Source organism: Stenella coeruleoalba, assembly GCF_951394435.1.
Source record: "Stenella coeruleoalba genome assembly, chromosome: 18".
NCBI classification, from domain to species: Eukaryota; Metazoa; Chordata; class Mammalia; order Artiodactyla; family Delphinidae; genus Stenella; species Stenella coeruleoalba.
The window spans coordinates 62,757,643-62,774,384 of record NC_137164.1 but is presented as its reverse complement, the minus strand read 5'-3'; the positions used below and the strand labels follow the sequence as shown (position 1 = coordinate 62,774,384).

General features: G+C 40.7%; 1 protein-coding gene across 6 annotated transcripts in view; it reads right to left on the bottom strand.

The window, feature by feature from the left end:
• Positions 1-16,742, bottom strand: part of GPC6 (glypican 6) — a 1,079,647-nt gene that overhangs the window by 158,301 nt on the left and 904,604 nt on the right. The window lies entirely within an intron of this gene.

Genomic DNA, 16,742 nt, shown 5'->3' with positions numbered 1-16,742 from the left:
AGCTTTTTAGTGGTGGAATCAGTCCAGAAACCTAAGTCTGCCCAAGTCCAATCTCAAGATCTTTCCACATCACCGCAGCTGGGTTTGAGTTCATTTCCCAGCCATGGCGACTTGGGCATCTCCCATCTCCCATCAAAGATCATACAATATCTGTTGCCATATGTATTCTAAAACAGATGCTAGCCAATCTTGAAGGCCTTCCCTGTAACAGCCAATTTCAAAAGAATTGCAGTGAAGAGTCACACTGCTTTCTCTGTGAGTTACTGTCATCTTTTTTATTCATGTCTTTTAACCTGGATTATCACAGCGTTATTTTTCTCTCTCCTTTTCACGTGGCAGTGCAATCGCGAGGCTGCTTTGGGTCTGGTTGTCTGGGAGTCGATGAAGCTATCCTTCTAACTTCGTGTTACTGAGCTGGGGGAAGATTATCCAACTGCAAATGTTTTTCATGCACAACCTGACCCTAACCTAAATACTTGCCCAGCCACACTTCCATTGCTGGCATTTTTGCTGAAGTGGAGTTTGTAATTAAAATCCTCCTTGGCTTCTATAGCTTCTCTCCTATTCAAGCTACATGTTTCAAGGGGTTATTACGCCTAACACAGCAACTGTAAAATGGAAATTAAAAAATTAAGGGTTGGATGCCAAAACTGAAACAAACACCAATAAATATTCTCATGATATCCCTGCATGAAACACCCTTTGATAACCAGGCCTTCCAGGGTTTTGCTTGTGTGTTTGAAAATAAGTACTTACAGATTCAGCTTACACCTGATATAATTATTCCCCATTCTGCCTTTCTGAGATCATAAAAATAACAAGTTTATTCCACCAAAGGCAAATAATACTTAGAAACAATTACAAAAAGTTAATGAAAGGAATAATTAAATGTATGTTAAATAACAATATATCCAACACAATTGTGTTTGGAATGAACATCATCTCATGAACAGAGTTCTGACTGATGTCAGCACGAATCTTGATTCTTCCACATCCTCATTCAACTGCAAAAATATTTTCCCCTGTAGGACTGCAAAATAAAGTATATTCTGGTTGCCACCAGATCTGATAGTGTTTTAAATTACCATATTTAGACTTTAGCATTCCAATAATAGAGCAGGGAAACAATTCTTGAAACAGTCCTCATTTTTATCACATTATATGTAAGTAATCCCCACGGCCAGCATTTATATCTGCCTGGTTACTCCTCCCAAACTTGTTCACAGCATTTTGAAAAATCCCATTTTAAACTCACCTGTCTAGTTTTTTTTTTTTAAATCAAAGAGAATATATATGTGTTGGAGAGGGTATTCTATCACTCCACTTGAGGATGGGTTGGCTTCAGGCCATCAGTCTTTCCAGGATTGGAAAATATTCTTTAGGCCTATGTGTAAGTGTATGGTGAAAATAAAAGCTCTTCATTTTCCAGGGTGTTTTACTCTAGGATATTTTCACCTCTTTGGAAGCCGTCTACACTCCTCCTGCCTGACTTTAATTTTAGTCTGTCATTTTAGCTAGAGACCAAAAGATTATCTTGTATAGGCCGTCATTTCTAGAAATAATAGTTTTTGAGATAAGCCTCCCCAACCATGAAAAACATTTTCTTCTTTGGAAGGTTTCAATATTTCTTGACACAATTAATGAAAAAATACCAAACACACTTATTAGTTAAGGGTGAAATATATGTTCATCACGAATGTCTAATGTTACAAAATCGTCTATGACCTCCTAATTTTTTTACAGCAATTTACGTAACACAAAACAGATAATGCTGCCGGCTCTGGAAGGAAAATAAGTTCCTAAGGGTTTATACTAAATGTAAGAGCAGCAGCAGCAGGAACAGAGGTGTCTCTTCCTTGGTTCTGGATCCTACTTTGCTGTTAATGCAGCTGAAGTCAGCATTGGACCTTTTGGCAACCTGGTCCCATGGAATAGCCCACGGGTCAAAGAAAACTCCCAAGTCTCTTTCAGCTCCGCTACACGCGATCTGCAAAATATTTCTAGCTGTTCCCTTTCTCAGGCGCTTCTTGGAGTGTGTTTCTCGTCTCCCTGTAGTTGGGTTACTGATGAATTGGGAGTAAAGTCATGTGTGTCGACTCCAGGCCAGAGCCTTTAATTGCTGACACAAGAGCCCTTTTGCTTTTCTTCTATCTTGGCAATTGGCAATGTTCAGGAAGGTGGGTACGGCCTCAGGCTGAGGTCAAGAGTAGGAGATAGGGAGCTAAGCAAGAGCCAGTATGCAACAACCATGGAGCTTGAGAGAAATAACCCTTTGCTATGAGGAGCCACCCAGATCTGGGGGTGGATCGTTACTGCTGCATCTCTCCGCCTCTCCAGACTGATGCCATAATGAAGTAATTTTGAAGAGAAAAAGAGCACATTATAGATTGGGTGACACACATTTTATGTGCATCCTTGGCAATTGCTATAATTATTTTCTTAACCCATTAACCTAGGGCCCCAGTAGTCCAGAAAGCAACTCTGTGCAATTCCGGCACCAGGGTATATGCCACAGAGATCAGAGTGTGACCTCGGTTTCAGGACCACTCTGGGCTTGTCACTTTGTGCAAGGGTCCATTTAATTAAGCTAGGCAATAGCATATTTGGTTCCAATTCCTTTTTAAATTATTTTTCCTTCATGTGAAGTAAGGATTACACACGCTAACAATCTTCTTTTTACTGCCTTTGAAACCATTGGGTTTTTTTCACATCAGAATGACTTAGGCAGTGCATTTCTGTTTGCAAAGACTTTCTCACAAAATGGTAATAATTGTAATTATGCTTAACTGACAAAGTAGACGTGAGCATCATTGACATAACGTATGCAAATAACACTCTGTTAACTACAAAATCCTCTACATGGTTGAGTTATCTGTATCTCCTCTGATTATAATCTTTGGAGGTAGACAGGTAGATAATTCCACCATTTTACAGATGGGAACAGTTGTGTTTCTAAGAGGTACAGTGACTCACCCAGAACACTCAGTGTGTCATAAAGCCAGGCTTCAGCCCACATCTTTAAATTCTAGTTCCATTTCGCCTTCCATTATGCCACACAGGCTGGAGAAAAGCTGGTGTCTTAGCAAATAAGTGGGTCTGGGAGTCATGGATGGTACAATCCTTTAGGCTTTCGATTTCTTCAGTACCCTTTGCAATGTTAAAGATATCATCCTTGTTGATTTATTTCTTATTTTTCTCAGTGGAGAAACTTGTAGGGGAAATGATCTCCTTCAGAGAAAGGGCTAAGCTTCAGAAGGTTCACGGTGTAGATAAGAAACCATCATGCAGTGGGAGGAGACCACTGCAGTATATCTGTTTGTTTCTCTAGACTCAAGTGCGAACTCCATCATTGGATGGGGACGCTTACAAGACAGCCCCCAGCACGTCCATGGGCGCCACACTTTGCATCTTCATTTCAGAATCTGACTCTCACAAAGTACAAATTATTTATGTATATAAACTTGCTCTAAGCTAAGTCAATTTAAATAAATATTTAATGAGTTTGCTTTACTGTGTGCTGTGTTGTTTTTTCCCTTGTAACAGAGGTGAAAATCTATTGGTTCCAAGCAAAAAGGCAGGCTGGTGGAGTGACGTCGTTTGAATGAGTTAGTAGTGGTTGTGGTGAGGAAGCCCATCTCTTGTGGGAAACTGGAACCAAAATTAAAAACAAAGGTGCATCACACAAAAGAGAACATTATTATTTCACAGAATGTGTGGCGCGTCAGGGGGTGGGTAGTAGAAGAACCTGGACACTGGAACACAAACACCGTTGATTCTTGTTATTTGTGGTAGTTATGGTCTATAAGGTCATCGAGATTGAATGAATGAATATTGAACAATGCATTGGTCTTAGGGGAAATTGGTCCTGAGAGCCTCTGGTCAACCAATCAATACATAGCCTTTTTTAACGTATGTGTGTTCTATTTAAAGACACACACATATATATATATATATATATTTCATTAACATTGGACTCAAGGCCAGCTATAAATCATACCTAAAGGAAGCTGCTCTAACACAGGCATTTCCACCGTAAGGCACATCACAGCCTTCTTACACTTAGGAACGCTAGACAGCACCTCAGCCCTGAGCTTGGGGGCCATTTCGAGCAGCGACATTACCAAAGAAAAACACAAATATAGGAGAAACGTGGCGCTAGGTAGACTGGAAAAGGACACTTGTTTACAATAGGAGCTGAAACAAGAAAGCAGAGGGTTGCCTTGGTGGAAGCATGCACATTGGGTGTCTCACATTTTTGCGGCTCTGCACATGCCTGCAAAGCTCTGTGAGTATTGGTTTTGAGGTTACAAACAAACTTTACTGAGTAGGTAAATTCACAACTACAGTGGTCCTCCCTTATCCGAGGGGAATACATTCCAAGACCCTCAGTGGATGCCTGAAACCTTGGCTAGTACTGAACCCTATATATACTATGTTTTTTCCAATACATACACACCTATGATAAAGTTTAACTTATAAATAAGGCACACTTAGAGATTATTGGAATTCCCAGCATCACTACTCTTGCACTTTGGGGCTATGATTAAGTAAAATAAGGATAACTTGAACACAAGCCCTGTGATACCAATGATAAACCAGATAGCTACTAAGTGATGGGACAGAGGACTGGACTGGACTGGATAATGGAGGGAAACACTGAACAAAGGGATGATTCACGACCTGAGTGGGACAGCAGGACATTTCATCCTGTTACTCAGAACGAGTGCGCGATATAAAATGTATAAATTGTTTATTTCTGGAATGTTCCATTTAATATTTTTGGACAGTGATTAATCACAGGTAACTGAAACCACGGAAAGCAAATGCACGGATAAGGCGGCAGGGACCACTGCATGAGATTTGTGAATAATGAGGACCAACCGTATCAGGGTTTGAATCCACTTCTTAGCTTGGCCAAGTTGCCCAAGCTTTACGAGCCTTAGTTTTCTCATGTATAAAACGCTGATGATACGAATTATTTTTTAGAGTAACGGAGGATTACACCCATTATTACACAATGGGTGTAAGGTGCATGGTGCATAGTAGAAGTTTAACAAATTATAGCTGCATATTATCATCATGGAGCTACATAGGGAGGAGAAAACATCTTGGCAGAATAGAAAAAGAATGCCAGAAAAGCCTGGTCAAATCCAAATTCCAGCACTCAGTAGCTGTGTGACCTTGGATAAGTTATTGTTTGTGAGACTCAGTTTTTTGCTCTATAAAATGAGCACAATAATATCAAATTGACAGTAAAGTCTAAGTGTGTGACTGTGTATATTAAACGGGAAAAGTGAGTGTCCTGACATACAATTACCTCAAGAAAAGTCAGTTTCATTCTCCATACCCCCATATTATTTTATCGTCAAGTAAAATTTTTACCCAGTTGATGCGGGTATTTATAATTTTTAAATAAAAGAATATCCTTTTAACCTGACTGATGGTCACATAATGTTATCTGTAATAAAGAGTCAAAGGCAATCAGGTGTTCATGGGGACACACATACATATACAAACACCTTCTTCTCCTTCGTGTAAAAAGAAAGAAACCACATAATTTTGTAGTAATTTTTTAAAGTAGGATTTAGAAATTATAATGTAAAAGAGAAAAAGAGAATATGCCTATTATTCTTTAAAACTCTCCCAAATTTACTTCATTGTAAAAGTTTCCTAGTTATTCAGCGAAGGACAGTTGACTGGTTAGAAAGGCTATTTTGGAATTGGATAGATGAGGGAGATTTCACCTGGGTTAAACAAAGGGTCACTTACAATAACTGAGACTGTGAGGCCCTGCAGAGATGATGCTGAGGTTAGAATACAGCTGAGCACAGGTGAGGAGTGGGTTACTGATACAACTAATTTTAAGATGAATGAGGATATATAACAGGAGAATTAAGAAACAGATGAAAATGAAGGACTGAAAGAAAATGTCCTATCTCTTTTCTCTGTTAGATATTTCTTGATTTTAATTCATAGTCGAATTATGTAATATCCACTGAATACCCAGATCCAGGCACAGGTAAGACATTCATCAGGAATATCCCTGACTCTCCGTTAGACATTCCTGGAAAGGTCTGACCAGAGGACTGTACTCTCAATACTGAAGCTCAGCCTGATCTTCCTCCCCAGGTAAGGAAGAGTGAAGGAAAAAAGCCCACCAGCACTGTCTGAACAGACTTAAAGTGGTGGCTAGACTCTCATTCTCCAATGAGTCTTTACTGACATGCTCACCAGAGATAAAGGTAAGAAAGCCCTTCTGTTGGTCTACTTCTGGGACCTTTGCTCCATACAGGGTCTAATCTAGAGCTTCCTCCCTTATGTTCAGGTTAGAGATCTCTTAGATTGTACATACACTCCCAAACTCCTATAACATGCATCGACCAGACTATCTTTTATCACTCAACTTATTTTGAAAAGAGCACTAATCTGAAATGTGAATGAAGCTCTGCTTTATACAGACAACGGCACGTCTACAAGAACTTTATTTGTTCATCAATATTCATGGCTATGGTTGAGACTTAATATCGCCATCTTGTTTGTGACAAAACCCCAAATATGGAGAGATTAAGTGACTATGACTGGGTAGAAGAGCAGGATTGAGAAAACAACAAACCCTATTCCTAGATAAAGAAAACACGCGGTCAAGAACTAGAAAGTTCTCGACTTCAATTTTGATTGCTTTCGATTGAATAGACTGTGCTGTTAGTTCCAAATAAAAATTAATTATATTCATGGCTGTTTAAATAATGCAAATGAACAAGTTTTTAATCACACCCTTGATTATTACCCAATTTAAACATATGCCTTCAAGCTTCATTTTAGAAACTTTGCTCTTGTTAATCACAGTGTCTTAAGTATTGTTAGTCTCTGTCAAAAACCTTCATTTTTTTTTTCCAGAAAAATAAACTGAAAATTTAACAATCTGCTTTGCAGAAATTTTCAGTGAATGCAAACAGGAGTTCAGAGTAGAACATATGGGATTCAAACATGATCCTGTCATATAAAATTAGTTTAAAAGTAAAACTAAGATGTGATCACTCTGCTGTATGTTCACGTGTGTAAGCTAACCATTAATCTCAGATAATGCCTTTTACATTCCAGGTCTAACCACTCTTAAGCGATTTCTGATTTAAATGTCAGTTTCCATGACAAATAACTTGGCTTGGAGGTATTTTTTGTTCCCTCATGGTTTCAGGAAGGTAAATTTGGGTTATTTTAGTTCGGGCAGTTTTATTAGTTTTATTGGCTCATTAGTTCCATTAGAAGACTGACATATTGCTTATTTTAAAATGATTGCTCGACTTCCAGAAAAATATTCAGGAATCAATCCTTGTATAAAGTCAAGAACATTTAAGTGTGAATATTATATGATCCCACTCACCAGGTCAAGTCGTTCAGCTATTTATGGATATAAGTCTTTTGAAAACAAGGCATTTCCATAGGGCTCACACAGAGAAATGCCTGTGAAATGGTGGTCACCAGATACTACTTGTTTTAGGAAAAATTTTAGGCTAAGGTCGTCTTGTCCTTGTATGATAAAAAACTTTTGAGTCCTAACCAAACACTCACATAAATTTGCCTGTAAGAGTCTGTAATAGGCTAATCAGTGTCCATTCTCCATCTTCCAAATCCATACTTTGAAATCCTAACCCCCAGTATTTCAGAATGTAACCTTATTTGGAAATGGGGTCTTGCAGATGTACTTGGTTAAGATGAGATCATACTGGAGCAGGGTAAACCCTTAATCCAATACGACTGGTGTCCCTATGAACAGGGGAGATCTGGACACATGTATACAGGATGTCATCATGTGAAGAATGGACTTATGTTGTCAAAAGCTAAGGAATTACAGAAGCTAAGACAGAAGAAAATCTGCGCACAGATTTTCCCCCAGTGCCTCCAGAGGGAGCATGACCCTGCTGACACCTTATCTTGGATCTCTAGCCTCCAGAATTGTGAAAGAATAAATTTCTGTTGTTTAAATTGTTTAAGCCTCTCCCAGTTAGTGGTACCTTATTATGGCAGACCTAGCAAAACTAACACAGAGTCGTTTTGGAAAAAAATAGATTGGCTTTGTTTCTTTCCTTTGTTGTCTACATCAATACTGAAGTGGTTTGGACTTCAATGAACAGGAACATAATTTCAAAACTTAAACTTCCTCAAGAGAATGTTAATCCTTCCCCCTTCAGATCTGGTCTCTAAAGCTGTACCTCTCACTCCGGTAAGTAGTACAAAATACCTGAACAAGCTGGACTTCTAGAGATGGAGGGTGATGGTCTTCATGAAGTTAGGAACGAAAAGGAGTTGAAATATAAAAACATGCCAGTTTTCTTTGGCCCTGTGTCCAGGGAAGAGACGGTATCCTGAGACTAGTTCAGGATTAATCTCCATTCATCTCTGGAATGGTACAGGGAATTCATCTGACTGTCAGTGTGATGAAACACTTTCCCTCCTATGGCTTTGACTCGCCAGTAACAGATCTAACTGTTCAGAACGCTGGCTGGGTGTGTCTTCCATTTATCCAGTCATACTTCAGGGATATTATGGGTTTGATTCCAGACCAAATAAAGCGAATATCCCAATAAAGTGAGTCACATGAATTTTTTGGCTTTCCAGTGCATATAAAAGTTATGTTTACATATTAAGTGTACAATAGCATGATGTTTAAAAAGCAATGTATATGCCTCAATGAAAAGATACTTTATTGCTAAAAAATGCTGAAACCATCATCTGAGTCTTCAGCCAGCTGCATCTTTTTGCTGGTGGAGGGTCTTGCCTCCATGCTGGTGACTGCTAAAGGTTGGAGTGGCTGGAGCAGTTTCCTAAAATAAGACAACAATGAGGTTTGCTCCATCGATTGACTCTTCCTTGCACGAATGAGATCTCTGTAGCATGCAATGCTGTTTGATAGCATTTTACCCGCAGTAGAACTTCTTTCAAAATTACAGTCAATTCTCTCAAGCACTGACACTGCTTTATGGACTAAGTGTATGTCATACTCTAAATCCTTTGCTGTCATTGCAACAATCTTCACAGCGTCTTCACCAGGAGTAAATGCCATCTCAAGAAACCACTTTGTTTGTTCATATGTTCTTTGTTCATAAGAAGCAAATCCTCATTCATAAAAGTTTTATCATGAGATTGATTGAAGTTTCATCACGGAATTCAGTTACATCTTCAGGCTCCACTTCTAATTCTAGTTCTCTTGCTATTTCCACGACACCTTTAGTTATTGCCTCCATTGAAGTTCTGAACCTCTGAAGTCATCCATGAGGGCTGGAATCAATTTCTTCCAACCCCCTGTTACTACTGATATTTTAACCTCTTCCCATGAATCATGAATGCTCTTTTTTTTTAAAAAAAAAAGATTTTTTTTTTTTTTTTTTGGCTGTGTTGGGTCTTTGCTGCAGTGTGCGTGCTTCTCATTGCGGTGGCTTCTCTCGTTGCGGAGCATGGGCTCTAGGAGCAAGGGCTTCAGTAATTGTGGCACGCAGGCTCAGTAGTTGTGGTGCACGGGCTTAGTTGCTGCGCGGCATGTGGGATCTTCCCGGACCAGGGATCGAACCCATGTCCCCTGCATTGGCAGGCAGACTCTTAACCACTTTGCCACCAGTGTAGTGCCCATGAATGCTCTTAATGGCATCTAGAATGGTGAATCCTTTCCAGAAGATTTTCAATTGCGCTTGCCCAGATCCATCAGAGAAACCACTATCTATGGCAGCTATAGCTTTACGAAATGCATTTCTTAAATAATATGAGTTGAAAATTGAAATTACTCCTTGATCCATGGGCTGTGGAATGGGTGTTGTATTAGCAGTCATGAAAATAACATTAATTTCCTTGTACTTCTCCATCGGAGCTACTGAGTGACCAGGTGCATTGTCAATGAGCAGTAATATTTTGAAAGGAACTTTCTGTCCTGAGGACTAGGTCTTGACCATGGGCTTAAAACATTCAGTAAACCATGTTGTAAACAGGTATGCTATCACTCAGGGTTTGTTGTTCCACTTATAGAGCATAGGCAGAGTAGATTTAGCCTAATTCTTAAGGGCCCTAGGAGTTTCAGAATAATAAATGAGCATTGGCTTCAACTTTAAGTCACCAGCTGCATTAGCCTGTAACAAGAGAGTCAGCCTGTCCTGTGAAACTTTGAAGCCAGGCATTGACTTCTCCTCTCTAGCTATGAATGTCTTAGACGGCATCTTCTTCCAATATAAGGCTATTTCATCTACACTGAAAACCGGTGGTTCAGTGTAGTCCCCTTCATTAATTAGCTTAGCTAGATCTTCTGGATAACTTGCTGTAGCTTCTACATCAGCACTTGCTGTTTCACCTTGTACTCTCATGCTATGGAAACGGCTTCTTTCCTTAAACCTCATGAATCAACCTCTGCTAGCTTCAGGCTTTTCTCATTCAGCTTTTTCACCTCTTGCAGCTTCATAGACTTGAAGAGAGTCAGAGCCTTGCTCTGGATTAGGCTTCGGCTTAAGGGAATGTTGGGGCTGGTTTGATCTTCTGTCCAGATCACTCAAACTTTCTCCATATCAGCAATAAGGCTGTTTCGCCTTCTTATCATTCATGTGTTCACTGGAGCGGCACTTTTAATTTCCTTCAAGAACTTTTCCTTTGCTGACTGACGTTTTGGCACAAGAGGCCCAGCTTTCAGCCTATCTCAGCTTTCAACACGCCTTCCTCACTGAGCTTAATCATATCTAACTTTTGATTTAAAGTGAGAGATGTGTAACTCTTCCTTTCATGTGAACACTTACAGGCCATTGTAGGGCTATTAACTGGTCTAATTTCAATTTGTTGTGTTTCAGGAAATAGGGAAGCCCGAGGAGAGGGAGAGAAATGGAGGAATGGCTGGTCAGGGGAGGGGTCAGAACACACAACATTTATCAGTCGAGTTTGTTGTGTTATAGGGGCATGGTTCACAGCACTATAAAACAATTTCAGTAGTAACATCAAAGATCACTGCACAGAGATGACCATAACAAATATAATAATAATGCAAATGTTTGAAATATCACAAGAATTACCAAAAGGTGATACAGAGACACGAAGTGAGCAAATTCTGTTGGAAAAATGTCACTGATAGATTTGACTGATGCAGAGTTGCCACAAACCTTCAATTTGTAAAAAAAAAACACACCACAGTATCTGAGAAGCACGATGAATCTAAGCAAAATAAAATGAGGTACGCCTGTATTAGAAATTATATTCTCATATCTAGCATTTCAGGTAAAAGGCAGTGTCTGTGAGCTCAGCCAATGTGAAGAAGTACATGGGGACTGGTATAGACTGAATGTTTGGGTCCCCTCAAAATTCTTATGTTGAAATCCTAACCCCTTAGGAGGTAGGGCCTTTGGGAGGTGATTAGGTCATGAAGAAGAGCCCTCATAAATGGGATTAGTGCCCTTAAAAGAGAGCTCTCTAATCTAGGCCTTTCTGCCATATAAGGACAACAGAAGACGGTCATCGATGAAGAAGGAAAGGGGCTCTCACCAGACATTGAATCTGCTGGCACCTTGATTTTGGACTTCCCAGACTCCCAGAAAGATGAGAAATAAATTTCTGTTGTTTATAAGACACCCAATCTATGGTATTCTGTTATAGCAGCCAGACTTATTCTTTGTCAGGCAGGGACTCGTACCTTTCTAAACTTGCCAAGCACAGGATGTGGGGAAAAGCCATGTGGTCAAGAGTCCCGAGTCGTTGGTCCAGAGGTCACATTACTGACCCTGTTACCCTTGTAGGGGAGACAGAAGAGGGAACTAGCACTGAGGACCTAATACGTACCTGGGCCCCGGACAGGCCCTCCATAGTTGCTAAGTCCTTTATAACAATCTATCGCCCTTTTATGAATAAGGAAAAAGTGGCTCAAGTTCAGATAACTAATAAATGTCATTACTAGTTCTCCGAAGCGCAAGCTTTTACTCCTTCTAAAATGTCCATGCAGAAGCAGTAAACTATAACACAGCATGCTTTTCTTATTACTACCCCTGTTGTTGTTATTCTATTTCCCTCAAACATATTAGGATAGGGAAGTGTTTATGACCCATGATAGCATATATGAACCAATTCAGGCTAGGGGCTCCTTATCTTCTATACCTTTTGTTTATGATCACATATTTTATAAATTAAGAATTTATAAAATACTATGGGGCTTCCCTAGTGGCGCAGTGGTTGAGAGTCCGCCTGCCGATGCAGGGGACATGGGTTCGTGCCCCGGTCTGGGGGGATCCCACATGCCGCGGAGCGGCTGGGCCCATGAGCCGTGGCCGCTGAGCCTGCACGTCCGGAGCCTGTGCTCCGCAACGGGAGAGGCCACAACGGTGAGAGGCCCGCGTACTGCAAAAAATAAAAATAAAAATAAAAAATACTATGAAGTAGTGTTTCTCCCAGTGTCTTCCAGAATGATCACCTGCATCAGAATAAGCTGGGTTGGTGGAATCTAAACTACAACACGAATGAACATATCTATGAAACAGAAATAGACTCGCAGAAACATAGAAAACAGACATGTGGTTGCCAAGGGGGAGGGGAGGTGGGGGAGGGAAGGATTGGGAGTTCGGGTTTAGCGGATGCATACTATGATATACAAGATGCATAAGCAACAAGGTCCTACTGTACAGCACAGGGAACTATATTTGACATCCTGTGATAAACCATAATGGAAAAGAATATGAAAAAGAATATGTGTATATATGTATAACTGAGTCTCTTTGCTGTACAGCAGAAATTAACACAACATTGTAAGCCAACTATACTTCAATAAAATTTTTGAAAAATTAAGAAAAAACAGTAAGTTGGGATGCTTATAAAAAACACAACGCCCAGAACTCTGCCCCAGACATACCGAATTGGAATAGGCAGGGGATACCATGGAATCTGAATTTTTAAAGAGTACCCCTGGGTGATTTTTATGCAGATTACAGTTTGAGAGCCACTGCTGTAAAGGTTGGGGAACCAAAGGTCTCTCAGGAAAATTCTTTGCCTCTGGCACGCTGAGTTTCTATACATGGAACTTCTGTCAGGCTCCACTGTTACCAAGGGCTGTCTCAGGTGCAGAAGCCCGGGGATACGGGAGGGTCACAAAAAGGACACAACTTAGGCAAGGCTCACATCAGAGAGGAAGAGTTGTGAACTTCGTACAAAACAGTTTAACAAGCAGATTTGAGCTCACCTTAGAGGCGAAAGCCGTGGCTGTAGGATAATGGAGTGCATTGGGACTCTAAACATCTCCGTCAAAGAAAACGTTGTCCTGATTGCCCCAAACAAATTCTGTGTCTTTATCTCTTCTATCTCATGAAAGATTCAGCCTTAAGCAGTTGCTTCTCTATCATTTATCCAAGGTGGGCATCGGGCACAATGTAAATAGATAGTTTGATTCTGACTTGTATGAAGTTAAGGTGCAGAACCAAACTACCCGTGTTTTAAATTATCTACAGCTATGCTGTCTGGTTTGAAATGCTTAACTCCTTCCATTTTTACGGGTGGAAAAGAGGGCTGGTAGTCTGAAGGGCTGCTCGATCTTACTGAGCAGTTCAGTTCACCGAAGTCCCACTTCGGAAAGAGTGGTTTTGGGATTCTCAACAGCCTGAATTAGGAGAATTTTATGTGTACTTCTCTGACAGAATCCAAATCTGAGTCAAAATTCAATACAGAGCCATTACCACATGCTTGTGTTTTAATTTCAGAGCGAGAAAGAAATGCCATCCCAGATTTAAATAGCAACCACTGGTGAGTGTTTGTCTTTGTGAAGTGCTACTGTGCCTGGAGCTGGCAAACACCTCCTTTACTCTTCACGACACCCCAATGTAGGTTTAATTATGCCCATTGTACAGATGAGAAAATGGAGGCCCTGAGAAATTATGCAATTTGCCCTGCGTTATGCAGTGAGAAAATGGCAGAGCTAAGATTAGAACCAGCATCTGGGTGATGCCGATGCCTGGGTTTGTAACCTCCTGTTTCTCTTCTTCTTCTTTTTTATATTACACGGGACATAAACATTGTTTACTTTGTCGAAGGGGATGACAACAGTTTTTTTATAGTTAGAGCTTGAATTTTTCTACTGAATACAGCGTTCAGCATCCTTGAACAATGATGGGACAGAATAACTAATAGGGCTGTAGTACATCCCGTAACCCAACTGTCACTGTGGCTTTAGAGATTGACGGGCTGTTGCCACACCCTCTTAAGGAAAGATGTACCCCTGGCTTCACAGAGGATGGCAATTAGCATACAGAGTCTCATGCATTATTGTCTTTTTGCTTTCTCTTTCTATATCCCATCATTTTGAAATGGGGTAAAGAGACAATGTTCACAAAGCAAAGAGTACCTGACATTTTTATTTCCGTACAAATATGCCTAAAGTCATTGATTTAAAGTGCAGAACCAGTTGTAAGTTTTGGACACTTCTGAAAATAAGAATATCTCCGTGTTTACAAAAATGTTGGTATAGATTAAACTAAGATAAGATATCATTTTGGCTAACTTGCAATCTATGCTTACTAATGGTGGGATCCCAAACACTATCTCTATTAGCTATTCTGATGATGAGGGCAGCATTCAGTAAAAAAATTCAAGCGCAAGACATGAATTTACAAAAGATAACAATGGCAGCCCCCACTCTGAGAGGTGATGAAATATTCATTGTCTGTAATGTGCATAGGCGCACTGCAAGGTACAAACGGAAATCTCCATTTCACAGATGAGGAAACCGAGGCTCAGAGAGTTTAAGAAGTTTGACCAAACTCGATTGAGACCCAGGTCTTCTGACCTCAAATCCAGGCTCTCTGGCTTCCATCTAAGTATGGCTGAGTTTCCTAGAGAAACTTGTTATAAAGTGCATGTCCATTATAATAAAGAGGGGACCTTGAATTTTTGTTTTCCTCTCTGCTAAAGAAAGTTTATGCCATATTTGGGCTAGAGTGGAGCAAAGGCTGATCTTATCATAGTTTATGGACCGAGGCGCTTTTTTTTTGCCGTACATGGGCCACTCACTGTTGCGGCCTCTCCCGTTGCGGAGCACAGGCTCCGGACGCGCAGGCTCAGTGGCCACGGCTCACGGGCCCAGCCGCTCCGCGGCATGTGGGATCTTGCCGGACCGGGGCACGAACCCGTGTCCCCTGCATCGGCAGGCGGACTCTCAACCACTGCGCCACCAGGGAAGCCCATGGACTGAGGCTTTTTAAAGTAGGTTTCAGGGTTCTGACTGCTATGTGTGAACAAGTAAGCTCTGGAGAAGGGCCTGGAAAAGAGAGGGCATGGAGGGGGGTAAGTCAACTTCCAGAGGCCAGGTGGTTCTGCTGAGGGCAGAGGGGCCTGAGCACCTCTTAGAAATGTGTCACCTCTCCTGTGTGTCATATTTAGCCTCAGGTTGCTATTCTCTTATCATTCTGATTTACTTAAAGTTAGGGCAAGTGACAGAACTGGTAAGAATGCTGCCAACTTTTCAAAAACTCATAAAAATCACTGGATATTTATACAGCACTTTGCAGTGTACATGGTTCTTTCTTGTGTGTTCTTTCTTACTTCATGATGTAATAAAACACAAGCAAACAAGCAAAAAATCCCAACAACACTAGAAGTTTATGACTTAAATTCAAGTCATGTTCTTTCTGAGTTTCCTCCTGTGTAGATGGAGATAGAAAAATAATAACACGGCCACAGTGGTGGTAATTGCATATTCTTACACGATAGCTTAGGAGGAGTCTAGAGAGACTTGAACAGACAAGAGCAAAACAAAGGATTCTTTAGCTCGCTTAGAGAGGGATGGGTATGATGAGGAATAAAGCGCAGGAATTTAGAAAGATAAAACAATAATTTGAATAAGTGTTAAGATATGTTTGGGGTCTTCCCTGGTGGCACAGTGGTTAAGAATCTGCCTTCCAACGCAGGGGACACGGGCTCGATCCCTGGTCTGGGAAGATCCCACATGCCGTGGAGCAGCTAAGCCCGTGCACCACAACTACTGAGCCTGCGCTCTAGAGCCCGTGAGCCACAACTGCTGAGCCTGCGTGCCACAACTACTGAAGCCTGCGTGCCTAGAGCCCGTGCTCCACAACAGTAGCCCCCGCTCGCCGCAACTAGAGAAAGCCTGCGCGCAGCAACGAAGATCCAACACAGCCAAAAATAAATCAAATTAAAAAAAAAGAAATGTTTGGAAGAGATTGACTTTCATTCTTGCTACAGATTTGTATCTGACGTGTGTGTCCTTTTTCACAAAGAATAGGAAATAATATTAAAATTTTGCTTTAAAAAAATGTACTTGAAAAACACAGTACCACAACAGTGTGATAACACCTTTTGGGTTACTACAGAAATATTGATGGTTATTTTTTTTTTCTTTGGCCTTGTGGCTTGCGGGATCTTAGTTCCCTGACCAGGGATCGAACCCTTGCCCCCTGCAATGGGAGCATGGAGTCCTAACCTCTGGTCTGCCAGGGGGTTCCCTTTGAAGGTTATTTTAAATCTCACCATCAGTGAAGTTAAACCTGCTCCCTTTGCTTTCGGCATTTTCCTGCTTCCTTTGTCTAGGTTTGAAAGCAAAATTAAAATAAAATTTCTGCATGAAAATACAATATAAAACAAAATAGTTGCATATTTGTTTAAGAGGAGAGGCTTTTGCATAAAAAAAGAGACTAAAATTCTTAAGACCAGATTCTTGTTCCAATATAACCAAATGTAACAAAACTTGAGGGCAGTTGTGTAACTCCAAAGGCCTGGTAGTTCTCACT